Source organism: Harmonia axyridis, chromosome 7, assembly GCF_914767665.1.
Source record: "Harmonia axyridis chromosome 7, icHarAxyr1.1, whole genome shotgun sequence".
Classification (NCBI taxonomy): domain Eukaryota; kingdom Metazoa; phylum Arthropoda; class Insecta; order Coleoptera; family Coccinellidae; genus Harmonia; species Harmonia axyridis.
In genome coordinates, this window is record NC_059507.1 from 5,853,507 (window position 1) to 5,863,432 (window position 9,926).

The 9,926-nt window shown below is 34.7% G+C and overlaps 1 long non-coding RNA gene across 1 annotated transcript; it reads right to left on the reverse strand.

The window, feature by feature from the left end:
- Positions 1-8,756: 8,756 nt before the first annotated feature.
- Positions 8,757-9,524, reverse strand: LOC123684059. The gene is made up of 2 exons (XR_006748095.1): positions 9,183-9,524; positions 8,757-9,124 (listed from the first exon to the last, which is right to left on the reverse strand). It is a non-coding gene; the product is annotated as an uncharacterized LOC123684059 (long non-coding RNA).
- Positions 9,525-9,926: the final 402 nt, after the last annotated feature.

Sequence of the window (9,926 nt, forward strand, 5' to 3'; positions counted from 1 at the left end):
TCCAATAAAGCTGAGAGGATTTATAGAGATGGGAATTGTATCTCCTATTGGTTCATTTTTTCAGTAATAACTTCAGAATCGTCAATTTCTGAAATTAGGGGTTCATCAAATCAAGTAGCTTGATATTTTAACCAACTACTCGACTTGAAAATCATTCTCGTAACAAATTACATAGTTGAGCTTGACATGACTTGATCTGAGATATTAAACAGGCCAATTGAAAAGTACCCGGTCTACCATAGTAAAACACATTTTTTTTTGGAAAAATTCGATTTTATTATTCAACATAGTTTCCTTCGAGGGCGATACAGCAATTATAGCGATCTTCCAACTTTTCGATACCATTTTTGTAGTACGATTTGTATTTCGCTTCAAAATAGGGCTCAGTTACGGCGATTACTTCTTCATTGGTGCTAAATTTCTTTCCAGCGAGCATTCTTTTGATGTCTGGGAACAGGAAAAAGTCGCTGGGGGCCAGATCTGGAGAATACGGTGGATGCAGAAGAAATTGGAAGCCTAATTCATGCAATTTTGCTATGGTTTTCATTGATTTGTGACACGATGCATTGTCTTGATGAAAGAGCACCTTTTTTTTCTTCAGATGGGGACGTTTTTTAACGATTTCATACTTTAAACGATCCAATAATACTGTATAATAATCACTGTTTGTGGGTTTGGCACTTTTGGAGGTAATCAATGAATATTACAAACTATCTATTGCGCATCCCAGAATACTGAAACCATAACCTTGCAAGCTGACTGTTGTGTTTTTCCTCGCTTTGGATTCGATTCATCGTATGCAGTCCACTCAGCTGACTGTCGATTGGACTCCGGCGTGAAATGATGAAGCCATGTTTCATCCATTGTCACATATCGACGCAAAAATTCAGGTTTATTGCACTTAAATATCTTCAAACACTGCTCAGAATCATTAACACGTTGTTGCTTTTGATCGATTGTGAGCTCGCGCGGCACCCATTTTGCACACAGCTCACTCATGTAGAAATATTCGTGAATGATATGATGAACACATTCAGATGATATCTTTACAATGTCTGCTATCTCGATCAAGTTCACTTTACGGTCATTCAAAATTATTTCGTGATCTTTTTTTATTTTTTCGTCGGTGACAGTCTCTTTCGGGCGTCCACTGCGTTCGCCGTCTTCGGTGCCCATTTCACCACGTTTGAACTTAGCATACCATACAATGATGGTTGATTTTCCTGGTGCAGACCCCGGAAACTCTTCATCATGCCAAGATTTTGCTTCAACTGTAATTTTTCCCTTCAAAAAACAATATTTTATCAGCACACGAAATTATTTTTTTCCATCTTTTTTCAAATTACAAAAGTAGCTACACTCACAACGCAATATCTCACAAACCAATGATCGGACTGCTGTCAAATTTGGACATGTATCATTTGAAGGTTGGTACTAACTAAAAATCATATGGATTTAATACTAGCACCGCCATCTGTGCATCAGACCGGAACTTTTCAATTGGCCTAATATCAGTAAAATCTATTCGAATAAAAACTAGATGATATATTTCTTATTTGCCTTTGAATTTATTACGACTGTGTCCTGAAATCCCAGAAGACATTTAAGTGAGACCTTACTTAAATCACTTTACTTATTGGTTTAGAATGTTTAGATAGATATATCACCTCTTAATTACCTACTTTGATTAATGTTGATGACTTTTCAATCGGCCTAATAATATAATAAAGATAATTAATGAAGCATAATTTGAAATTTTGCAGCTTTGTGGGATATGCGTGAAATGAACCGCTAGATCTCCCACCAAATGTGAAGAATCTCTTGGTTGAAGGAATCGTTATTTCAACTTGAATTCGATGTGAACCTAGCCTCGGTCAACAGGCCAGGATTTGAGCACCCCAGATTCTCACATCTAGCTCGACTACGCAGTTCACGAGGAGTCTGGAAATTTTGGAAGGCCACCGAACCCCTTCCTTGGTGACCTGGTGAATGAATTTCGGGCGGGAGGATCTATAAATAGAACGCTCTCTGGGCGTGGGAGTTGAAACGCGGAGGAGGATTAGGACCATGGAGGTAGAAATCTGGAGGGTGCTGTGCGCCCCTAAAAATTAGGACAGACCGACATTCGGTAAAAACAGAATGTTCCTAAATTGAAGCTACAAAAAAAAAAAATGATAAATTCCTTGCATCATTTCAAGAAAAAAAAGTCCCATTAATATGGGCCCGCAAAGGCTTTGTTTTCGAGATACAGGGTGTTGAAGTTTGATTTTGTTTTTAGTTTTTTTCTTATAGCATCTTTCATTCACACGATATTTAACTGAAATTTGGTATAAATATTTCAATTAAAAGTTTTCACCATGTGATATGCTAATTTTGAATGCAAATCTACAGGGTGATATTTTTTCTGGAACAGTGCCCGCTTCTTTCTTCCAGAACTTTTTTTTGGTGGAACACTGGTAGTTAAGAAAAATTTAGAATGAAACTTTGGTCTAGTACTACACTTTTTGGTTTCCTGTAGTATCAAGAAAAAATTTCAAAAGATTCTCAGGAAAATTCTCAGGATGTGATGAGTAAATTAATTATAAATTTTTGTACTTATTTACCCAATCTGTAGCGAAGATTAATGAAGATTCAATAAACTAGTATATTCGTCATAAAAAAGTAGGACTACATGAATCACCCTGTATCTCGAGAACAAAGCATTTGCAGGCCCTTGTCTATAGATCGTTTTTTTGCTTGAAATTATCCAAGAAATCTCTCATTTTGTTTTGAACCTCCTATTTAGTAACATCCTGTATATTTTTCCGAACTTTCTTTCTCTAATTCTGTGGTTATTCCGTTCATTCTTCCACATCTTGTAGAACAAAATCGTGCGAGAATATATCAGAAACGCACAGTTTTCATGGTTATATTTTATTATTCTATGTTGGCACTCCGAACTTTCCGCCACGGCTTTATCTGTCAATTCATCAATCTGCCTTAAAGAAATCAGTTCTGCCAACCAACATTTTTCAATGCTAAAATCACTAAATGATATTTATGGAAATATTTCATTAATTTCAATGAAAATGCAATGATTTAGAGAAAATAATGTATAATACTCGTACAGAAGGCTCATTCTACCACTCGTTCATTCCAAAACTCGCCACTTCGTGGCTCGTTTTTGAATTTTGAACTCGTGGAAGAATATCAATGCCTTCTGCACTTGTATTATAAATAACTATTCCTTGATGGAAACTCAACTTTGATCCCAAGTTATCGTATACTGCCCATATCTAGCTTATTTGATAACATAAAAAAAATTGATTCGAATAACATCAAAGTACCTTTCCAATGATGTATAAAAAAGGTTCGTACATTTGACAGCCCTGTGGTAGCTACCCCTAACTTTTTATTTTCAAATGGCACCCCTGTATAATGTCAGAGAAAATTGGGTGTCATTCTATTTGGAATAGAACGATAGCACATACTTGGTATGTTTTCAGTAATAACAACAAAAACATTAATGTTTTATGACTTCTTTTACGTTATTTACTTATATCCTTATAAAAATGAAATGCCTTCACTAATATTTCTAAAAACTTCACATATGAGAAGTAGATGAATTTTTGTTTTAAAAAAACCGATGTTTTTTATAGTAAAAAACTTGCCTTAAATGTTTCTTCGTTTTTTTTTTTTTAGGTATTTTGGTTTCAATTCATACTTCTCAAAATGTTAATGTTTTTGTTGTTATTAATACAAAAATACCAAGTTTGTGTTATCGTTGAATTCCAAATAGAAGCACACGTAATTTCCACTGACAATATACAGGGTTGCCATTTGAAAATAAAAAGTTAGGGGTAGCTACCACAAGGCTGTCGAATGTACGAACCATTTTTATACATCATTGGAAAGGTACTTCGATGCTATTCGAATCAATTTTTTTTTTTGTATTATCTTGTCAAATAAGCTAGAAATTGCCTGTATACGATAACTTGAAGGACACCCGCTATATTTATTTCTATAAATAACTCATTGGCCTGAGTAAATGAATTCTCTATAAACCCATGAAAAATTGAATAGTTTCTCTTTTCGGCCTATCCTCCATTTGCTTGCTCCTTGAGCGAACAAAGATTCCGTACTTCAGACAACAAACGTCGCCATCACCAAAAAACAGAAAAGACATTATTGTGGTATGAAATGGATTTTTGTCGAGCTGCAGGAATTCCTGATTTCATTTTAACTAAGCGCAAGAGTAATTTATTCCTCAATTTTCGGATGGAATCTTTATTTCTTCAATAATGGGTCTTTTGAATCATTCTAGAGGAAAATTGTAATGCCAATTGAAGATATAGGACATCTGTGCTTGAAATAACCTCAGGGAACTTTTTTTTGAGATTCTGGCGAGATTTGAAGTGGATCCAGCAATAAAAATCATTCTATACATTATTTTTGATGAATGAAGAAGTGATTGCTTAGATTCAAGTCTATTTCGAAAGCAAAGATGAATCTTTCTACAGAAAAGGTATTGGAAAGAAGAAGAAGCGTTGGAAATTTTGTATTTTCACTGTTTAGGTCAGGGTCTTAGACTTTTTTGAGATTCTTGGGCACATATACAGGGAACCAGAGTTTCTGCCTGCAAGATTGGTTTTATGAGCTAGGGGCATTGAAAGCCTCAATTTAGGCTCAATTGTAGTTTATGGGTCACAAAATATTTGGTTATATCAAGAGATGCCAAAAAATCATAGGTAAATAGCAGAAGAAGAAAAAAAGTCATTGTGGAGACAGAAATTTATATATGTTTATGGAAAGTGAAATAATCGTTAGGAACAGCACCTTTACAGCTTTCAGAACAATCGTTGCTATTCTACCAACCTTCTCAAAGTGTTGTATGACTCCTCTTTTAAAATATGTACTCAAAAAGTTGTTTGCTTATTATATTATTGGGTTTTATAACATGCATAATTCAATTGTTTATTTGGGGACTGAATCCATGCTTTGAATGCTTCAAAATTAACAAATTTTAGATTCACTTGATGTTAGCTAAATGTTTCAGAAGGGTTTATTTTGATACCTACGATTCTGAGAGCAATTTAAAATTTAAGATCAGCAAACTTTTACTGGTAAACCATCGAAATGTGTCGAAAGATGTCAGAACTAAGCTTTTGTTTTACCGTTGATATGATAGCATTTCATGATGAATAATTAGAAGAAGAAAAAAGATTTCGGCTTCATAATACAGTATTTTATTGCTTAGAGGTAAGATTCGCTCGAACCCCTTTAAAATGCCCTTATACACGTCCAAGGACTTCAGTAAACGAGGCTGAATTTGATGCAGCCAGATACTTTAATTGACGCACACACTCTGGTGTTGTGTAATGCTTTTGTCTGACGATATTTAGGTCAAGAACTCACACAAATTTTTCCTCTGGAACATGGCGTTGGAACTTGACCTGTTTACAAGTTGCTAGCTGTTGCAGAACATGTTTCGATATATTTGAAATGGTTTCAAATATTGCGCTCTTTAGGGGAATATATGCATTTGGAGATAAGGAGTTATATGTCAGTTTCAGAGTTGAATTAAAACTGTTAACATGAAATTACAAAATTCAATTATAACTCCAATTATTCGTTCTACCATGATAGGTCTATAGACAACTCCTTTTATCAACCAAGTGGTAGGTATATAGTGGAGTGGTCAGAGTCAAAGCTCCTGATGCCAAGTCAGTGCTTTTTTCAATTTTTTATTGATTATCCCGAAAAAATCCCCCAAAAGTTGTTGTAGTCTCGGGATTTGAATATACAGGCTGTTCTACAAGCTCTATGACAAACTTTGACAGATTCCTATGTACATACATATTTCTATTTTCCAAACGGAAATGAATCGGAGTTATGTTTATAGAAAAAACATTGTTCAGAATGAGCACGACTATCATATGTAGAATTTTGTCATAGAGCTTGTAACGGGTGCTTTTTTTCGAGGTATACAACTTTAAGTTGGCATTACTGTTCGAGATGGCGACCGATTCAACAGCTGTCAAGTGATTTATTCTCAGTTTGGTTTGGCAATTCATCATGAATAGACTCACGCCTGAACAAGGCTTGCAAATAGTGCAATTTTATTTCGAAAATAATGGTTCTGTGCGGAATACGTATCGCGCACTATGTCCATTTTATTTTGGTTAGTGATGAAGCGCACTTCTGGCTACGTCAACAAACAAAACTGCCGCATTTGGAGTGAAGTTAATCCTCAAGTGTATGTCGAAACACCGTAACATTCAGAAAAACTGACTGTTTGGTGCGCTTTATGGGCTGGTGGAATCATTGGTCCGTACTTCTTCAAAAACGATGATGGCCAGAACGTTACAGTCAATGGTGATCGGTATAGAGCCATGATTACTAACTTTTTCATTCCTGAATTGAACAACCATGATATCCAGGAGCTGTGGTTCCAACAAGACGGCACAACATGTCACACAGCTCGTGCCACAATCAATTTATTGAGAGACACGTTTGGTGACCGCCTAATTTCACGTTTTGGACCTGTGAATTGGCCTCCAAGATCTTGTGATTTAACACCGCTAGACTACTTTCTGTGGGACTATGTAAAGTCATTGGTCTATGCGGATAAGCCACAAACCCTTGACCATTTGGAAGACAACATTCGCCGTGTTATTGCCGATATACGGCTACAAATGTTGGAAAAAGTCATCGAAAATTGGACGTCCAGATTGGACTACATCCGAGCCAGCCGTGGCGGTTATATGCCAGAAAACATATTTAAAATGTAATGCCACAAGATTATCTTGCGGATAAATAAAATTCATGTCAATCGAATAATCCATCGTTGTTTTATTGCAATTTAAAGTTCTATAGCTCTAAAAAAAACACCCTTTAGAACACGCCATTAGAATCTTCGGATTCTAACTTCAAATAGTATTTAAAGAAGCTCTGAATCTATCAGGTCGACTGAGTTTTCTATGTATGGGAATTTTCATACTGTTATCAAGGTAAAAACATATTGAATCAACACACGATCAAACGAGTTTAGAAGCATGTTCGATTCCAAGAAATGATATCATTCGCTAGCTGATTTCCCTGTTCGAGAGAAAAATTGAATTTTCTGCTAAAAATGTTCGTTTCGAAGAAGTGAATAGGTATACCTCGGTATAAATATTAGATTTATTTTCTATATTGTGTCCTACCAATGTGAATATAGGGGTAAATGCAATCCATAAAATCCATATATACATAGCGGAAAATGAAATTTGAAGGAGAATACAGGGTGTCCCTTCCCCACGTGGCTCTCTCTCAGATATAAAGAATATATAAAGACTCCTCTCAACGGTCAAGTCATAGGAATTCAGCCAAGGCAGACAATCTACTACTTTGCTGTCTAGTAAAACAATTAACTATTACTTCTAGTCATTCTAATAACTATTTTTATGATATGATAGATATACAGGGTGACCCAGCATTATGTGACTTTTTTCAGGTATGAATAACGTATATAAAGACTCCTCTCAACTGTCAAGTCATAGGAATTCAGCCAAGGCAGTCAATCCACTACTTTGCTGTCTAGTAAAACAAATAACTATTATTTCAAGTCATTCTAATAACTATTTTTATGATATGATAGATATACTGGGTGACCCAGCACTACGTGACTTTTTTCAGGTTAGAATAACGTATATAAAGACTCCTCTCAACTGTCAAGTCATAGACAACTACCATCGAAACTTATCATGCAGTTATAAAAACGCTTTTCTTGACAAAGATTTCAATAAAGGTTGTCATTTCGAATAATTCGATTTCGAAAATCAATATTATGTTATCGGTTGAGTACCTATACAACAATACAACGAATGGGTTTTCTCTTCCACAAATTTGACCACATTGAGCCATCAACTTTTGAACATAATTCTAACCGTCCATTACTATATGGTTTCAATTTTCATAATGCAATATTAATCAATTGTACAATATAACTTTGGTCAATAAAAATGACGTTTGAATTAGAATTATTCATTCTTGTCCTTAGTAACCAATTAATCATTTCCTTAGCAACCACTTTTCCCTCCGCCGGAGGGAAAAGTATTTTTCCCTCCGGCGGAGGAAAAGTAGAACTTTTCGATGATCCTGTCAGTCGAGAAAAGACGTTGTTATTGTACGTTTGAAAAAAAAAAGCGTTTCCAAAAAAATCTGTAGTTTTAGAATTTGAAGACATAGAAAAGTTTTTGAATTCCTCGATGTCAAGATATGTTTATCATCCTCAATATCATCTTATCTTTTTATCTTATCTGAATTTTGGCAGGACATGATCATAATTTTGGGACAAAATTGCAGATAATATTAATTATCAGATATTCTGGTGCATTCAGAAGAATCGAGTTGAGCAGTATAACAATAAATAATTATCTACCTCTCACCTGCTAAATAAAGGAGAAAATATAATATCCTTGAAATGACATGGAGGATGGAGGAGCTCTTCTGTTGCTGAAAGTTATGTAGAACTGCAGCACAGAAAAAACTGGATATTGCTAAAATTTTGGCTAGCTATATTCTTGCATCGAGTAGTCAAATTTTGAACGTTCCCATTATAAATACAATTGCGAAGGTACTACAAACGTAACCACTTCATACCTGGATTATCATTCAATGCAGGGATATATTATGCATTCTAATGTAACAATCAAAGTTTTCAATAATTGTAATTTCAAAAATATGGACTGAGAGTTCATTCAATCTACAAATTATTATAGAATGAATAGAATATATCAAAACAAATCTCATTTATTTTCATAAAATCACATATTAGCACAATTGCAGTAATTCTTCTTTAGTAATCAAAAATATAAGTGCATTAATATTGTTGATGAGAATTAAAATTCTCTCAATCATTTATTCTGAACACTAATGATATATCTGCTAAAATTGGTTAGTTATGTTACAATATATTTCATCAATGCTTTACGATAACTTATCCGTAAAGAAAACATTGTAAACAATATTCTTCATCAAAAATATTTCTAGTTATTTCAATCCTTTTGGATATCCAATGCAGTTATTAAATATATAAATACTTATGTGTGGATTGTACGTAATAGTATTTTCGAATCTTTTCACCCTGGAGAGTTCAACAATTCTGCAAAATAAATGTAAATAGTAGCCATACGAGATGTAATAATTTTGCTTGATTCTACCTTCCATTTTATGAAACAACTTCTTCTATACTATTAGATAAGTTCGAGATAACACAGGATCTACTTGATATATTTCTATTTAGAAAAGTTCCAGGAATATCGATATTACTAGGTGTAGAGTAGATATTGTATTTGTTATTGTTCACGACTTGACTTCTGAGCAGAAATGAAAATAAACGATGAAGTGACACATGAATCCGTGACGGCTGACGGAGAGTTGGAAGTACCAACATAAAATGATAAAATGTAACCATGAGAGCTGTGCAAATCTGATATATTCTCGTACGATTTTGTTCAGAATTTGATTGTATGAATTACAAAACGTTTGAAAAAAAAATAGCATATTTCATTCGGAATTGAAGTGACTTTTCATGGCTCGCTTAAATTCCCCGCCGAACGGAGTGAGGCGGGGAATAAGCTCGCCATGAAAAGTGACACTTCTCCTCCTTGTGAAATAATATACTATTATCTGATACTAAAAATTTTGTTAGAACTCTTGTATTCATCTGAACTGGAACCAGATCTTCAATCCTTAATCATCCCCATTTCACATTTCATAAGCATCATCCTCCTATCCTAATTACCCTTTGTGTTGCAAGGAAATAACACAAATAATGTGAGCATTAACGTACGACCACGCTCTTAGCTTCAGGGCCATGCATTATGTACGAATTTCAGCGGAGCTTTGAAATATTACAACTGGCCCCAGATATAGCTGACGCCCCCGCACTGTTCTCAGCGCAA